This window comes from Amborella trichopoda, chromosome 13 (assembly GCF_054954075.1).
Source record: "Amborella trichopoda isolate Santa Cruz 75 chromosome 13, AtrichopodaSantaCruz75HAP2 v2.0, whole genome shotgun sequence".
NCBI classification, from domain to species: Eukaryota; Viridiplantae; Streptophyta; class Magnoliopsida; order Amborellales; family Amborellaceae; genus Amborella; species Amborella trichopoda.
The window spans coordinates 7,591,073-7,610,543 of NC_142348.1; the positions used below are offsets into that span (position 1 = coordinate 7,591,073).

The 19,471-nt window shown below is 34.1% G+C and overlaps 1 long non-coding RNA gene and 1 pseudogene across 1 annotated transcript; one reads left to right on the forward strand and one right to left on the reverse strand.

The window, feature by feature from the left end:
* Positions 1–2,008: 2,008 nt before the first annotated feature.
* LOC148778984 (T-complex protein 1 subunit eta pseudogene) lies at positions 2,009–3,770 on the reverse strand (annotated as a pseudogene).
* Positions 3,771–7,505: 3,735 nt separating this feature from the next.
* LOC148778985 (uncharacterized) lies at positions 7,506–8,948 on the forward strand. The gene is made up of 4 exons (XR_016048640.1): positions 7,506–7,744; positions 7,884–8,041; positions 8,280–8,408; positions 8,525–8,948. It is a non-coding gene; the product is annotated as an uncharacterized LOC148778985 (long non-coding RNA).
* Positions 8,949–19,471: the final 10,523 nt, after the last annotated feature.

A 19,471-nucleotide genomic window follows, 5' to 3' on the forward strand; every position in this document is an offset into this window, starting at 1 on the left:
TAAATTCAAAATGAGGATTTTAACTTCTTTCTCAGGTTCTCAAAGGAGTTCCGGAGAGGGCAGAGGTTGTTTGGGTTAAGTCAAGAGAGATTAGAAAGAAGATAAAGCGGAAGCGTAGTACCCAAGATCGCTATGGCAGCACAGTATCTTTGAAGGATGTTGTTAGGATTCATGAGGGAGAAGATTCTAATATCTGATCTTTTAAGATGAAGCCAAACTCTTTTCTTGGTAAATAATTGTATGTTACTATTCTGTAGGAGAAGCAAGGCCCTATGGAACATATTTATAAAGGGATTATGTTCATACGTGATCGCCATCACCTTGAAAATTTTGGGTTTATCTGTGTGGAAGCTCAATCCTTTGTTGCCATAGCTGGATCTTGTCGAAGTAGTGAGAGAAGTGTATGAAAGAAAGAACTATGTGATCTTTTCCATGGGAATACAATTTTTTTTTTTTTTTTAATGATTATAATCACCCCATTTTATTTTGGCAAAAAGATCGCATACAGATGGTCTCTTACAATAAATAAATATTTCAAAATAAAACAGGACAACAAAAAAAATAAAACTCAACCACTTGATGCCAATTTTTATAACTTAATACTATGCGTGAGAATATAAAATAAAAGAGCAAAGTAAGTAAAAGAGAAGATGTAGGAGATTAACTCTACCGGGCTTATTATACCCCACACCGAGTCACCACATCCAATGGCACGGGATCAGCGGTCTAGCTTCAATCTCGAACATGGATAGCTGATTTCGGCCAAACTAGGTAACCACCCATAAAATCTCTACTAAACCTTAACCCCCAAAATTAACTTAGGCTCCTTCTAATTTTTCCAACTTTTAGTTTCTTCTTAGGTCTAAGAGGAGAGAGAGTAGTGGGGCATGCTCCTCTAGGAGAGAGAGAGAAGAAAGGGAGATTAGGAGAGAAAGAGAGGTTGTGGGGGAGACAGAGGTTGTTTTCCAACTTTAGACGGTGATGAGCATAGGTGAAATCACTGTTTATTTTCGCCTATAGGCGTTGCTATATATATATATATATATATATATATATATATATATATATATATATATATATATATATATATATATATATATATATATATATATATATATATATGTAACACTTAAACATACTCTCAATCTTCCAATCAAGATCAGACACTAATAATTATAACTTTTAGGTGCACTGTACTATGGACTATTTTGTCATTTCAAGAATACTGGCTTGTATTTATCCGTTTTTATTGTTGTAATATCAGATCAAGATGAAATTTGGAGTATGTGTGCAACTCAGGCATAGGTATAAAATATACAAACTAGTTCAACTAAATTAAAATAACGAAAATACTTCTCAAAGTTGTATTTCAATCATTCTATTTTTAATATTTATTTTACATTTTAAACATGTGCATGAGGTTTAAAAGTATGGTTACCTAATATTTGAGCTCAAACCGCATTCTAATATATAAAAATAAAATAAAATAAAATTGAAATACTCATATATGCTCCTAACCGTCCCCATTTGGAGGTGCTTGTAAACACATCATTATTTTTGTTTTACTAATCTTGACCATCTACTTTATTAGACATATGGTGGTTGAGCTTTGATTTTAAAATCCCATTCAATTAACAAACATTAACCACGAGCCAATCGTAACTTCAATGAAGGGTTGAAATAGGCTAAATTCCATATTTCCAGGTATCTAGAATTCTAGGTTCATTCCAGCACAAGTCCAAAACACTATAGAACTTCCAAACAGGTTATCAAATGTAGTATTTTTCAATTCTAAATATGAAATCTTCTAAATAGTTTTTTTAAAAAAAAAAAAAAAACAAAAAAAATTTTCATACAAGACAATCCCTTGGCAAAGAAATTCAAGGCATTGGTCTGCCTAGTAAACTCAATGTGCCAGATGCAAAAACAAAGGACAGAGCCAAAAAGACCCAACATGGTTTCTTAGGAAAACTACAAAGTTGTTTCAAAATAAAAAAACCAGATGATATAGGAAATAAAGCACCAGCAAATTTGGTTAAAATTACTATACAAAAAATTAAACGTTGAAATTTACCGGCGGCGCATGCCCCTTGAGGAGGGCAGGCCCACGTCCACGGCCCATAGCACTTGCAGCAGCCTCACCTTGAGCACTCTCTGACTTTGGGTTTTTGACAGTCTCATCCACACTAAGAACAAGGCAAGCTGCTTCTGTTGCAGCATTTATGGCACTGAATTTCACAACTGCAGGTTCCCATACAAAGTTAGCAAATGTATAGGTGATGCCACCGGTGTTTATGTCCACACCATAACGGGCACCTTCCCTAGATGGTAGTGGATGTTTCTGTCTGAGCTTGTTCAGAACATCAGTTGCATCAAAACCAGCCTTATCACATAGTTGGCGTGGGATAATCTCAAGTGCTTTGGCATATGAGTTAATAAACAATTGAGATTTCCTAGCTATAGTCCTCGCATGCTGTCTCAGGTATCTACTTATCTCCACATCAATAGCACCACCACCAGCAACAACAGTCGAGGTCCTCAGTGCTGTTCTCACAATCATAATGGCATAATGAAGGCTTCGTTCTGCCTCCTCGATGAACTGATCTGCACCACCACGTAGAACAATGGTTGTTGTCTGGCCACTGGTGGGACATCCACTAAAAATGTTGAACCTCTCATTTCCTACTTGCTTTTCTTCAAAAAGCTCATAGCATCCAAGTACTTCATCAATGATGTTATTGACAGAAGTTTGCACAGTCCCACCAGTTGCAGCAGCAACCCGCTGCAAATCCTCCTCTGTTACACGACCAGCACAAAGATATCGCGATCGGCAAAGTACTGTGTTTCCAGATCACCAATAGCCAGACGTGAGAGAACTATCTTTGCCCCAGATTTGACACATTTATCCAACTTGTCATAAATGATAGTCCACTCATAATCAACAATAGATTGATATTGAGCCTGATCTCTGCATTTTCTTTCTCTGATTTCACCTCTAACTCTTTAATAATAGAATTTTAGGATTCGAAAACGCTTTCGGTTGTTGTTCAAAGCTAGCATATGAGAATGTCTTTTTAAATGCAAGTCCCTTTACAAGAAAAGAATCTCTCATGTTTACACCAGGAACTTTTTCACACCAATTAAGTTCAACCTATCATCCTCTCCTATGGCCATTTCAGCATCCACAACCATTGAAGCAAAAGATTCCTTTTCACCACCTATGAGTGTTGAAGAGAGGGTTGTTGCAGCACACTTTTGCATCAGATCTTTCTTCTCTTCAAAACTTCGGCCCTCTATGCTTACTGCTAGTTCCTTAATTTTGTTAATTGCCAAATAGGATGTAGTACGATAACTGCGTATTAGCTTCCGAGGATGCACCCCATCCTCAATGAAAGGACTACAGTAGTAGTCCCATCACCGACCTCTGAATCTTGAGAATTAGCAATGGCAACAAGGGTCTTAGCAGACGGATGAACAATATCGAGAAGCTTCATAATGGTGGCTTCATCATTCGAAATGGTGGTGTTCCCTTTATCATCGTGGATAAGCTTGTCCATTCCTCGAGGACCTAGGGTTGTTCTCACTGAATCAACAATAGCTGTGCAAGCATTGATATTACTGATCAGTTGTGGCTTCCCCTGGGAAGTGTCTGTTCCCTCCTTCAAAAGTATGATCTGGGGTTCATCATGGCCGCCATTGCAAAGAACAGAGTGAGATTCGGCGTTCACTCTTGCTTGATGAGTTTTGCGCGAGGAAAGGGAGAGAATCATAAGTGGAAGGAGAAACAAATTAAAATTAATCATTATTAATGCAAGGGACAAAATATTCGCAATATTAATTATAATGTGTGCAATCACATACTTCTTTCGTGTTCTCAGTGTAAAATTCATTCGTTTTTTTTCTCTTTTTTCCCCTTTTATATTTGAATGTGTACAATATATGAAGCATATATTACATGTACCATAATGTAAGTCATGTTAGTCTACATGTGACGATTCTTTCATGCTTTTCCTTCGTGGCAAGATTCTTTCATGCTTTTGGCCCTTTATCACTATGTATGGGTCTAAATGAAGACTTTAACAACACAGTTCTTCATATATTTCCGTATACAATAATGAATAAGTTTATTTGAGAAAGCATCAATGGGAATTTTTGTAAGTTAGGCGGCCCAGGGCAAAGTTCAGCGGATTAGGTCCTTGGCCCTTGCGCAATTTGGTGGGGGTTGGCCAGCTACGAACTTCCCAATATAATTTTAGATATACCACATAGGATATTGGGGGAGACCATGACACATGTTCATTTCCGAATATAGAAGTAACATCGGATTAGATGTTCCACATTATCCATCCGGTAAATCAATGGCTATATTTTCATTCCTAAAATTAAATATATTTTAGATTTACTCAATAGAAATTTCAACGTATCTTCAAATATAAAAATAAGAATTATTAAAGATTTGTTTTATATGTTTTTAATAAGATTAAAATTTATAAGAAAAAAGAGTAAATAGCAATATGGAATAATTATATGAGGCAATAAACTCACATAAATAATATCAAGGTCCCACAATAATAAGAAAGTTGCTGGGAGATCAATAAACTCACCTACATAATATCAAGTTCCCAAAATAATAAGAAAGTTGCTGAGAGATGATAAAGGGATTTCCAATGCATAAGTTTGTTAGAAAGGTTTTAAATAAAGTTTTTCATAAAACTTTTACTAAATATTATAACTTGGATTAAGCCACGGAACGAGGGCTAAATTACCAAAATGACATAATAGTTTCGAACCTTGAACACGAAATTCATTATGGACTTAGCATGATACTTAAATAAGTACACATGTAAATGAGATCATTTGACCACTTCAATAATTTTGTAAAGTGATTTAAATATGATGTTTTCCTTTTTTTTAATGCAATTATTCTTTTTTAATTTTACCGATGACCATAATTTTAAAATAAAATTAAAATACGACAATAAGGTTTATGAAATGAGTAAATACCACACTTAGCATTACTCCTCTTCCAATAATAACTTATGGGATGTAAAATATGTGATCAGACTTATAGATTTTTTTAGCTTGTTATTAAGTTGTTGGAAGTTATATTCCTTTAGCTTCGTATTAAAATTGCAGTTTTGTTCTTATTCCTAAACTGTGATATATTTTCTATTTATTTACAAAGGGACCTTTTGTATGAGGGGGCCACAACTATTTCCACTCATTATATGTCAAATTAGATACCAGACTGAGCTTGACTAGCATGGTAAGTCGGTTAGAAACAACCTATATTTTCTAGGAATAGAAAACTATCTGATAAGGGTTCTAATAGGTCATTCCTTGATGAGGTCGGAGTATGTCCGAATAAGTGAGCCGAGAGACTGTGTGACCCTTGTGTGTGTTGGTGGCTTTTAAAGACGATGGTCAAAGCCTCATCTGCGAACCATCACACGACATGCATATATGATAGTCGTTTCGAAATAGCGAACCACCTTTTAGGGCGAAGCTTACGCATGTGCGAGAGATACCACTATGGGTCATAAGAGTTGTGGTCGCATCATGTCTAGATGAGATCTACAAACTGGGATTATGACCCTTTGCTTTATCTACCAAACTTTGGTGACCCATGAGCCCTTACATGGACTATGGATCATGGGAAACAGTGGGTCGGTTTGATAAAGCAAGTATAGACCGTAGTCCACAGTTGAAGGTGAAGTGTCCCAGCATTTATTTATTAAACTCCGAGACTATATGGATCTGTTAACCATTTAAAAAATTTAATTATATTTGTTTGAATGATATATGCTTTTTTGAATTATTATTTGAATTTTTCTAGATCTCTGGATATTTTATTTATCAAATTTGAATTTATAAAAACAGATATATTGATTTTAAATTGATTTAATTACTCACATTGAATTTAATGAATTTTTAAAAATCACAATTTATTTCAATATGTTAATGGGCCCACCATTGCATGTCGGTAAGGGGCTATGAAGTACCCACCTAGGGTGGCATGCCCCACCCTAATGAAACTTTCCTTGTGTTAGTTCAAGCTTTGGCTTGAAAAGAAAGCTTTGAAGGGTTTTGGAAAGATTTTTCCTTGAGGAAGCTTTCAAAGGATTTAAGACTTGTGCATAATTTTGGTAAGCACGAATGGAATTATTTTATTTCATTTGAGAAAGTGATTTAAGAATGGGGGATAAAGGATCTAGCTCCTTCCATGATGTTGATGGCACATCTATGGAATGGAGGGCTCAAATCTCTTGCCCCACAAGTCACCCAAGATCAATGTTTCATATTCAATCTTACAAGAAGAGGCAAGTTAAGAAAACCTTAAGAACCCATTTAAGCACTATAAAAAGAGATGGATCCCTCGCCAAATCTCGAAACGTTATCTTTTACACCTAATTTCTATCTCCATCTCTCTCAAATCCCACAAAGGGGCATGCCTCACTTAAAATATCTCTTTTGAAAAAAAAGTTTCTCTCTCTCCCTCAAGAGACCCAAAGGGGCCCACTCTCTTTTCTTCGATATCTCTCTCATGGTGGTTCTCTCAACTCTCTCATGATCTCTCATCTCTCATTGGGGTTTTAGACTATAGGGTTGTGGAAGAAAATAGAAGCATCTCTATCTCAAACTAAGTTGTTAAGGGGATTCACATAAGGATTTGATATTTGTGATAAAGGAGTTCATAGTTCCATTAGAGGTTTGGGCTAAACTTGCTTTTCTGGTTTGAGATAGAAGATTGATGATTGATCCTGTACCATTAGATGGTAGTGTCTCGGTGTTGGGTGTAAAACATCCTGTTGAGATAATTTCGAATACTCTCTTTTTGTCTTTTACCATATTTAATTATATACTCTTTATGTTCTCAAGCATATAATTTCCAAAATCATAAGAAAGTTTTTCAAAGAGGAAGAAATTGCTTTTTTTTTTCTAATGAGGCTTTTGAATAATATTTGTCATAAAGGTTTACCAAGTTGGCATATTTCCTCTATTTTAAGATGAAGGATTTCATTTATACTAAGTTCCCTAAATTCGTCCTTTGAAATATCACTTACTACGCATCTTCTCAACCAGATTTAGAATAGGGTGCGGTTTGTATAAGGTGTCAACCTTAACGATTCAACTAAGCTACATCTTTCAAAGCTCATGGAAAGATGTAATTTTGGTTTTTGAAAATTTCAATGATGACCTCAAAAACTACTTCACGGTTTGATTATGAAATTTGAAACTAAAAACTGGTACAGATCAAGTAGATATACAAACACATGAAAATCTTGAGAATAGACGGTATAACTAATTTATTGCAAGCTGTACTACTTTTGGCACTTGAAGATCTTTTTCTTTTCACATCTATACATCTCGATGTTGATTTGATCAGTTCGATAACTTTTCACCATCAAAATAAGAATTTTTTTGATAGATTTTTTAGGGATGCAATTTTTCTCCAACTTAAGATTTGCATCTTTATATAAACCTTTTCTTTAGAATATGGCAATTTTTTTAAAATTTATCTTGGAAGAACTACCTCACAGTGCATGTATTACAACGTTATACACATTCAAACAAAAACCACTCGTAATATTAGGGGTCTCTGAGTTACCCCTTTTGTTTTTGATTCATGCTTATAATTCATTTCTTGATGAATCTCTTCTACAGGGTAGAGATTCACTACCTTCAGGATTTGATAGGCTGAGATATCCAAGTCCGCTGCCTAGAAGTGACTCTCAACAATATTGTATGTCCTTCTATTTACCATTTTCTATGGTACTTATTATGGGCACTAAAGTCTCTCGAGGTGGTTAAAGATAATAATAAAGAAATGAGGGAAACAATTCTGTATTTTATATTGACTTTTCGAATTTATAATATTGCAGTTGGGGGAAGGTGTACAGGGGAAGAGATGCTTTGGTTGGGATTGGGAATACTATCAAGATTCGTGTGGGTCCCTTCAAGGGCTACCGTAGTCGTGTAGTAGATGTTGATGGTTCAACTGTTCGAGTTGAACTGGAATGACAGATGAAGGCTCTTACTGGTAAGTACTTTTGTGTTATTATTGTGATTGCCTTTTGTGTTGGTTTTCTTTTATTTTTGACAAAAAGTAATATTCTAATATGCAGTTAATAAGAATCAAATTGCTGAAGTTGAAGTTATGACGATACTTAGTTAAAATGGTTATTGCCTTTCCTATTATTGTTTGGCTAAGAAGTTTACACTGTTTCTTAATATTGGTTGTTATGTGCCTATGAGATGAAATTTTATGTGCCTATCAGGATTCATCTCAACGGTATGGTTTGGGACACGAAACCCAATGCTTCACATGACTCCGATGAGAGATGCAACGGTATGGTTTGGGACACAAAACCCAATGTTCCACATGACTCCGATGAGAGATGCAGGATGTATGCATTTACTGTGGTGGTCTTAATTTTTAACGCTCTTGAAATAATTCCCTATTACATCAACATTTTGGTTTTAAAGATTGATGTAAATTTAATTGATGACTTCTTCTATACAGGGGCCACTTCAATCCATGATGGAATGCGAACTGCCATGTGTGACCGTGCATGGAATCCTTGTGCACCAATGAGCACATAAAGTATAATGCGGGGTCCTTTAGGCTTTTAAAGTTATGCAACCTTTCTCTTTCCCATTTTGTGTAAAAGAGAACTATTATAATGGAAGTTTACAGAAAAAAAAGACAGGCTTAGAACTTCGGAAATTTTCCTCAGCGAACTTTCTAAAACTTAGACAACTTGAAAGATCGATGTTTTGTATACCTAGTATCTCAGTCTACTAAATGTTTTAGTGTAGGGTCATGTGCTATTGAGCAATAAGTATACTCGTGGGTAATTAATGAGGTTGTTGTCATGTTAATCTTTTCTTCTTATTTCCTTTGTCAATAAAGATAAGAAGATAAACTTGCTGTATTTGCATTTAAATTTGAGAGAGTCGTATCCATTACAAAGGCGATATTCCGAACTCGTATGATCAAGAGGCGATATTAATGCATTTAGAAGTTATTTGTACTCTCCCTTCTTTCTCTACTTAATCAGCAAAGCCCATCTCTTTTTTCCTAAACCTAATTCGTTCGCGGTGAAATTTCGGATTTATAGCCCTGGCTAGACATTATGAAAAAGACGAGGAGGACTATGATGGTGGAAGATGAAGAAGCAGAAGAGATCAAAATTGATAGATGATGTGGTTGAAGATGATTACCGCTTGAGAAAACGCAAGTTGACCTGGTTCTGAGTTGTTAGACGATATCGCACCTAGTGCAAGTGATGATGATGACGAAGAGGAAGACAAAGGAGATACCCGTAAGCTCGATTTTAGTTCTTTCTCTCTCTATTGATTCTTTTTTCTCTCTCTTTCTAATTTTCTGATGTTTCTAATTTTCTTTATTCAGTCTAATTACTGCAAAATTTATGGGGAGTGGAATTTTTATTTCAAGATGTGAATATGTTGTTGTTTCTTCTTATGAGTGGTTTTGATAATGGGATTTCTAAGCACTCACAATGGTTCATGCCAAAAAAAATATTCTAGATTGTGGTTCATATCATTGAAAGTTTTGGAAAGGAAAAAGAAAAAAAAAAAGTAAAAAGAGGGAAAATATCATGTTTTATATTTCATGCCCTTATTTTCTTCTTCTCACAATTCCCTCTCTTTAGTTAATTTTTTCAATTTATTTAATTTACATTAACACTAATTTACTTAATGTAAATTTCTTTAATTTACATTTAATTTATGTTTATGTTATGTAATGCTATTTGTTGTAGGCATGAGTGTTAATTTAATGTTTTAATGTCCATATGCTCTAATGTACCTAGCTCTTGTAACTTGTAATCATTTTCGAAGCCACTATTGAGGCTTACTTTCTTTAAAGGATTATACTCAATAAAATATTTTGACTCAATTATTTTATGGGATACGTTGACTCTCTCTGGATCATAAGTCCTCTATAATGAACAAAGCTAGTAAATGATCCTAGAATGTATTCTTTTCTTTAATAAGATCGTGGAGAATGTGTGTAGATTGTACGGTCTTTTGTGGCCATACCTGTTGTTCTTGATTTTCCTTGGGAGTGGCTATCCTGTTGTTTGAATTTTATGAGCTTCGGACAGATCTAATCAAATCACCCCACTATGTAGAAATGTCAAACCTATAGGCTCAACTCTAACTGGCACGTTTAAGCGTAGCCATAAGTACCTAATGTGAATCAACTTTGCTCCCTGATCTTTTAACCTCTACTTTAATGGCAGGATAATGATGTTCCACTACGAGAAAGTTGCGGCTTCTATTTTAATTTTCTATGGTTTGATATGGGTAGGAAAATAAATTTCTATAATTGAGATGATGAAGAACGTTTCCTCTTGTGTCTGAACGGTCATGGTGTATAAATTGCTGCTCTGATATTATCAATCTCAGCATTCATGTCAGTGCTGTGATGTACTTCATAGAGAATAATCATCGAATTACAGTTTGATTTCTAAAAATACTAGAATTTAGTTATTTGAAGCAATTATGCATAGCCCTATTTTAGTATTTCTCAACAAATAGAAATATTTTGCATAATTATATACCTCTATTTCATGTTCATGTGACAGATTTTATTGATGTGGGAAATGAGTTGCAAGACGGGTGCATCGTGGACCTTTTCTACGAGAGGAAGAACAAGATTTGGAAGACCTTGAAAGGTTAATTAAAAAAAAATATGGTCGATCAGATCATTTAGAATACGAGGAGGAGACTACACAGATTGTGCAACAAGCTCTTTTGCCCTCAGTGAAAGATCCAAGGTTGTGGATGGTCAAATGCGCGGTATGTTGAGCCAGTGAGGGAGAGAAAACAAAGTAGGAGGACATTTCCTTTAATCTTTTTTGTTATATACTCTTAACATTTGATGTTTTATGTTTTTTATCAGATTGGCCATGAAAGAAAGGTGGCTTTCTGCTTGATGCAGAAATGTATGGATGTGCAATCTCAAGGAATAAAACAACAGATAAAGTCGGTTATTACATTGGATTATTTGACGAATTATATATACATTGAAGCAGACAAGGAAACTCATGTCAAGGAGGTATGCCCCATCTATGACTTTTATTTTTGTGTACGAACTTCATTTTCTGGTTTTTGTTTATACCATACATGAACTTTATTTGTGTGCACTATGGGCTCAATGTAATTTTTTATAAATATTTTAAAATTGAACAAAATGAATTTTAAAACATTATAACTTTGTAAATTAATAACTTCATTTTTATAAGTCTAAAAGTAATAAATAAAATATCAAATGACTTAAAAAAATTCAAATAATAAATCTAAAATAATTTAATAATAAAATAAACACAATTAAATTAATATGATTGGAAAATGATCCATATGGTTTTAGGAATTCAATCTGTAATTATGGGGTACTCCACCTTTAACTGTGGATTACAGACCACACTAGCTTTATCGAACTGACAAAGTGTTTTTCATGACCCACAGTCCAAGCAAGAGCTCATTAGCCAGTCACCAAAGTGTTTCCCATGACCCACAGTCCAAGCAGGAGCTCATTAGCGGGTCGCCAAAGTGAGTCAAGGGATCGCAATCCCAGTCTGTGGATTATATGTCCTCCCCTAGAGATGAGTTAATGTCACGATGACCTAATGCGACCACAGCTCTATGGTGCATAGGGGTATCTCTCGTACATACATACGCTTCACCCAAAGGTGGATATCTGGCTTTCCCAAATGATCTATCGATATGCATGCCGTGTGATGGAACATGGATGAGGTTGTGGCCCCCGTCTCAATAGGCCTACCATTATACACAAGGGTCACACAGTCTCTCGGCTCACTCATCTAGGCATAAGCTCCGACCTCATTAAGGGCTAACCCAAAACCCTCATTGGTTAATTCTTTATGCTCAGGTACCTTGGGTTTTCTAACCGACTAGCCTAGATCGATAAGAACAGTCCGGTATACGCGAACATCATTCGCTTAGTATGATCATCGAGGGATCACACTCCCACTGAGTTTATATTTTACTATAATAAAAGTCTTTCAATACACACTCATAAGGCCATTAATGGTAAGAAGATAAACTTGATGCATTTGGATTTAAATTTAAGTATCGTCGTATACCTTGCACATTAAGCAAGTAAAACACACTAATTATGAACAAATGATAAACATTCATCTAAGAATAAGGAAAGTGGGCCAAGCTCGCTTTTGCACCAGGGTTCTCCCCGTCTATTTCACAGTATGTTCTGCTTTTGTTTACATGATTGGGATAATTGCTTCTTTCCTATTAAATCTCAGGTTTGTGATCCGATTGATTCTATTGTGTATAGTTCATGGATTCAGCATTCAATCTCATGTAAGCATCATTCTCGGATTGCTTGATCGCTGAGTCAAATATGCCTTGAATCATGAAGCATGCCACAGTTTAAAGTGGATCTATGTAACCTGGCATTTATGTTCTCTCTCAGCTGAGACATTGTGTATTCCCTTCATATCAATATATAAATCGGAATTTTTTTTCAATGATATACCATTAATTTATAAATGATTATAATTCATATAAGCAGGACAGTAATACAGTTTGAATAAATTAATGGATGAAACTAATAAAAGCTAAGGGGCAAGGAGCTTTCAAACAGTTTCCTAATCTTTCTTGCAAAGATGAGCAGTTGTCTCGTTTTCAAGCCGACATAGATTCCAGGCGAGAGGGAGAGATTTATGTTTTATCTATATGAGGTTGCCCTAACAATGAAACTGAGGCACACCACAAAAATTCACTTGATGATGTTTTTTCGATATTGAAAAAGCCCCAAAGCCTATCATCTCAATACATTGACGCATAAAAAGAAAAGAAAAAACAAGGAATTAAAAAAAAGCATTAAGTCTTGAAAATAGTGCATCTTGTAATGTATTATATTTACTGTCAATTTTCAAGATTTTCAAATGTTCATAGATGTACTTGATCTACACTCTTTTTTAAGCTTTAAATTATAAAATTAAAGATAAACATAAATTTCAAGCCATTTCAAATATTTTCGATGCTTAGATGATATCGTTTGATACTATTTGTAGTAGTGCCTTTGATCGTTTAGGGCCTCAACCTTATACAAACCACACCGTTTATCCAAATGTGTTTTCTTGCCCCGGTCCTTACCATTTATGTTCCAAGAAATATCCAATACTCGATTATGACTTGCAAGCACAACTAGGCACACAAACAAAGGTTGAGCCATCTCCATTAATGGAGTGAAGATGAGCCACTCTCGGTCTACTAGGCTTACTCTTGAAATATAAATTCCAGGATCCTCGGTTATGACTTGCAAGCACAACTAGACACACAACAAAGGTTGAGCCATCTCCATTAATGGAGTGAAGATGAGCCACTCTCTGTCTACTATGCTTACTCTTGTAATATAAGTTCCAGGATACTCGGTTATGACTTGCAAGCACACACAAACAAAGGTTGAGCCATCTCCATTAATGGAGTGAAGATGAGCCACTCTCTGTCTACTATGCTTACTCTTGTAATATAAATTCCAGGATACTTGGTTATGACTTGCAAGCACACACAAACAAAGGTTGAGCCATCTCCATTAATGGAGTGAAGATGAGCCAATCTCTTTCTACTATGCTTACTCTTGAAATATAAATTCCGGCAAAACAATGTGGCTTGCCTCCACCATTCATTGATAACATGAATGCTGCAGGGTGATTATACGTATACCATTAGGTGTTTTGTATAAAGTGGTTAGCGCTTTGGCTGCATGAGTTAAACCCAGGTTTATATGTCAAACCTTGATTATGTTAAAATGGTTTAGGACGTATTGGGATGAATTTGAATGGTACCTAGGTTGTACAAATCTCATTTTGGATCATCTTTTTGTATAACCCGGTTTGTTATTAGGGATTGTTTGCTGTATGGCTTTGAGTGGTACCCATGTTATTCAAATGTCATGTTTGGATCATATTTTTTTATAACCTGGTTTGATATTGGGAATCGTTTGGTATGCGTGAAAGTTTTACAGGAAAATATTTATATGTAAAATATTTACGTATACAAACAATGAGTAAGGATCTTATGAGACCCTCCCACATTCATATATGTAGGATCCCAAATGATCACCATTAAATGGGGCACATATCTCTAGAAAAGTCAGTCTCACACCCATGTGATAACTTTTCTAGAGATCTGTGCCCAATTTGATGGTGATCCTTCGGGGTACTACACATATAGGTGTGAGAGGGTCTCATAGGATCATTATTCGCAAACAATTTATATGAAAAGATTACTTAAGCCTGTTTTTTTTTTTTAACGGTAAGATTACTTAAGCAAGTTTATTCCCATGTTTGATAAACACAATCGGAAACATACATACAGAGAGAGAACACATCAAATATGAAAATTTGAGGTAGTGTCTTTCTCTAAAATATTGAAATAGAAAATTTTATATAGTTTCTCTCTTGAAAAATTTGAGACAATTTCACTCTCTAAAAGTTTGAAATTTCAGATAGTTGATAATTAAACTCTCCAAATATTTTGAGATAGTTTCTAGTCTTAAAAATTTTCAGTAGTTTCTCTCTAAAATTTGACCTAGTTTCTTTCACTATAGTTTTAAGATACTTTACATCTCTACAACTTAAAATTGCTAGTTTTTCTCTTTGTCTAAAAACTCTGAGATAGTTTTTTTCTATAAAACTTTTTAAGTAGTTTCTCTCTAAAATTGGACATAGTTTCACTCTCTAAAATTTTCAAATACTTTATATCTCTTAAACTTGAAACTAAAACTTTGAGAAAGTTTCTCTCACTTATTTTTTTTAAGTAATTTCTCTCTCTAAGACTTGATATAGTTGTAATTTCTCTCTCTAAAACTTTATATAGTTTCTCTCTCAACAAATTTAAGATTCTCTCTCAAAAACTTACAATTTGAGATAATTCTTTTCTTTAAAAATTTTGAGATCGTTTATCTCTTTAAAAAAATTTAGATAGTTTCTCGCTTTAAAAATAATGAGACTTTTCTCTCTCAAAAAAATTTTGGCCAGTTTTTCTCTCTAAAATTTGATAAAGTCTATCTATATCTCTCTAAAAATTTAAGATACTTTCTCTCTCTAAAACTTGAAATTTTGAGGTAGTTTCTCTCTCTAATTTTTTTTGAGATATTTTCTCTCACTAAAAGAGTAAATGGTTTCATCATATATATTTTCAAATATATGTTAGAAGGAAAATTTTTATATATAGCCAACCTTAAATTGTAGAATTAAAGATGCACCTCAAAATTCTATCAGAAAAAGTTGTTTTAATGTTGAAAAACCCTCTAATTGATCATCTCGATATCGACATGTATGAATATGAAAAAATAAAAGATTTTGAGTCCCAGAAATAATGCATCTTGCAACACATTATCTAGACCGTCTATTTTTAAGATTTTTGTATATTTATAGATCTACTTGATTTTAACCGTTTTTAAATTTTATAATTGGATATAACTTAAAGAATACTTTACGCCAAAATTACATTTTATGATAAAATTTGGAAGTGCGCCTTAACTAAATTGTTTAAAGTTGCGACATTATAGAAACCACACCCATATTGGAATGTTAAGTTTTAGTTTATTAAAGTATGCACCTGAAAACTCCCACCGCACTACAAAAAATCTCGTCACAGTGAGGGCAACGAAATCTCTTCCCATACTTCCTATGTTTGGATGAGATAAACTTTATTTTAGTTTTATAAAAACATAATATTTTATTTAAAAAATAAATGTAAAGACGTATTAGGGCAAGCATACTGGACACCCATGTCAGTAAAACTAAGGGGATACTTATGGCATACAAGCAGAGAGCTCTGCCTCCATTGTGCTGACATGTCAAACAGTTTCTTGCAACTTTAAAAGTCCCTGGGTCCTATATGCTGAAGCTGAAATTAATCCATGAAGTTGATGATAAAATCCATAAGATTTCTAGGGAATGGTTTCGTAGTAGCTTTTTCCCTCAAGATATTCTCCCTTCAACATCACCAACATGATTTTTTCCTAAAAAGAAATTGTCTTTTCTCTATTTATTTTTGGGAAAATATCATTTAAAAAGTTGTAAGTCATAGAACTTTCTAATATAATCAAGGGGGTTCAAATATTTCAATTTACATTACATGGGTTACTTTCAAATTTCCATTTCAATTTGGTATTTTTCTTAGAAAATATTATCAAAGTGGCCCAATTTCCCCATGTTCATGATTGGGAGCCCTAGACAAGCATTTAACCCACCAGAAAGGCCCCAATTAAATGACAATATGCTTGTACGAGGCAAGTAAAAATAACTAAAATGCTCCAATTTGTTAAGGGTTCTCAATCATTTAAGGGTAATTAGGGTATTTTTAATACATATTTTAAAGAGTTACTAGGGTGAAATGAAAAAAATTTAAAAGTAAACATTCTAATATTAATTAAGATCTTTAGACCTTCTTAATGATGTTGTAAAGCGCTCTTATCCCTTTAATGACATTTTCCCTTTATTTATGGGCAATGCAATTATGATACATCTTCTGCATATATAGCTAAGGGTAGCCACGCATGACAAAAGTAATATCTCCTGTGGAGAGAGCTTTAGAGTAGGGTACATGTTGATAAAAACCCTATAAAATAGGAGTTTAGGATGACAAATCTCCTAAGTCAATTAAATATGTCTCTCTCCTTTAATATATACTTTCATTCTTATGAAACATGAACAGGTATGTCCATGGGTTTGACTACGTGTCGATACTTGGGTGATACGGTAATTGTGTCACCCTGAACACATGTTAATATTTATTAATTTGAATTTCAAGTTTTTAAATCCGAGATCTTGCTCTCTAGAAATTGGATGGTTCTTATTCAATCTTCGGGTGTCAATTTGTTTAGCCACATAAAGAGTCCTATTTAATATTTTTTTTCTCTTTCAGAATGGTTGTTAGGTTATAGAGCCAAAAGGTGGGGTCCCACAATATTAACCCCAAGGGAACATATGCACAATATGCTCCCTCGGAACCAGCAAGTGTTTTCATTATTTTCAATGTCAGATTTCATGCTTATGAAAACGGCTTATCTGAAAATCGCCATAATTGGGTAAAAAAAGAAGAAAAGAACACACTATTTTGCCTTAGTTCTTGATTAAACAAGAAAACCCTTACAACTTACCCATAATCAAGAACTAATGTTGAACAAGTTTGTTTTTATTGTTTCTAGTAGCCATCTGCAACATGTTGCGGCAATCTCCAAATAAGAGGGTCGACAAATGAGTGGCGTGTAACAATTAAAGTGTTCAATCGTATTATATTATAAAGTTATTTTTAAGAGAAAATACTTTTTTATCCTCTATTTTTAACTTCCATATCACATGAGGTCTAAGAATTAAAAATATTACTTGTAAGTAAAAGGTCTCTATTTTTTCTATCTTACAACCCCTTGGACCATAAAATTTTGACCCAAACAAATACTAAAATGACACCCTATTTAAACTCCATCTCTCTCTCTCTAAAACTCCATCTCTCTTTCTCCACTTCTCGGTGAGTTTACCAGCCAAGGGGTTTTGCTTGAACTCAAACACGAGCACACCTTCTTATGTGTGTAAGAGAGATGGAGTTTTAGAGAGAGATGAAGTTTTAGAGAGAGAAAGAGATGGAGTTTGAGTTTAGGGAGAGAGATGGAGTTTTGAGAGAGAGATATGATGATGTGTGAGAGAGAGATGAAGTTTGGGTTTTAAAGAGAGAGAGAGTTTTGAGAGAGAGAGACGATGATGTGAGAGAGAGAAAGAGATAGAGTCATTTCATAAGTTGTTAAGGTCAATAATACATGGTCAAAAGGGTTTAGGAGGTTGGAAGATGAAAAGATAAAATCTTTTTGCTTACAAGTAATATTTCAATTATTGGGTCTGATGAGATATAGAAGTTAAAAATATGGTATAATAGGATATTTTGCCTATTTTAAATTATGATTAGGGGTTCATCCAAACACCCTCTATAACATAACAAAAAGTAGTTTATGAGTCAGGGGACGCATTTCTACATTTGCATCCTTGAGGTATCAAACGTCCATCTTTAAGATGGATGTAAAATTGTAGTCCCTATTAAAAGAATAAATTTTAACAGTTCAATTTTGTTTTCCCATAAAACTATCTTTTTAGCTTTTAGTTTTGAGTGTGGTTTCTATAAGGTTGCAACCTTAAACAATCCAATTAAGGCGCACCTTCAAATTTTATCATAACATGTAATTTTGGCGTAAAACATTTTTAGGATTATCTAAAAATGTATTTTTATATCTAATTATAAAATTTTAAACTCCAAAAATAGCTAAAATCATGTAGATCTATAAACATGTGAAAATCTTGAAAATAGACGGTCTAGATAATGTGTTGCAATATGCACTATTTTTAAAACTCAAAAAAAAAATTTCAATTAGAGGGTCTTTCAATATTAAAACATCTTTTTCCGATGGATTTTTGAAATGCATCTGGAATTCTACATTTTAAAGTTGCAACCTTGTATAATCCTTTCCCTTTAGTTTTTTTTATTTTTTTTTATTTTTAACATATTAATGACCTCCATATCAAAGGACCCTGGAGAAAACATTACATCGATTCCCTTGGGTAAAGGACCTACTTAGGAGTAAATCTTCATTCTTAGTATCTACTCTAAAATAATCGAAAGAGTATTTTCAAGAAAATAATGGATATTGGGGCTGGCACCGGTACTTTTTCAAAATCAGTTCGCTCGAGATCAATTTTCTATTCGAATCAACGATTCTCGATTTGAATTAATGGGTTTTAAAACATTGATGCCATACAGCGTGACCGTAGAGTCGACACGGAAGTCCTAATTTAGCGTAACGTTCGAATGGCTGCATTCATAAATCCATGGCCTACGTTTGTGCGCGTTGAAGTGGCACTTTGTGGCTTGGATTCAACGCCGGACCTTTTTAGTCCCAAAAACTTGGTTTTATAGAACCCGGTTTGGATCCCACATCGCATGAATCTTGTTTTTCTAATCAGGTTTCCCCAAGAAGATGGTGTTTAGGGGCTTCTTTTTTAAAAAAATAAATAAATAACTAATAATAATAATAATAACTAAAAACCCAAGTTTTAAAACCCCAACAGAGGCCGCCCAAATGTTTAATTTACCCCGCAAAAAATTAGACTCTTTTGAAATTGGTTTTTGGGTTAAAAGACGAGTTTTATAGATATTTTGGGATTGTATACTATAATACCATTTATTTTTTATACAAGGTGTTTAGAATCATTTTTACTTATTTGATGCGAAATCTGAAGGATTGAAGTGTATTTCAACATTCGAAAAATTTTATTTTGAACTTTATGACCAGTTAATGATATATCCCAAACCACTCCATTTTATATAGAACGGTTAATAAGGATTATGATCTTCTTATACCAAAAATAAATAGTCTCATTTATACATTTTTATTTCAAAAAGT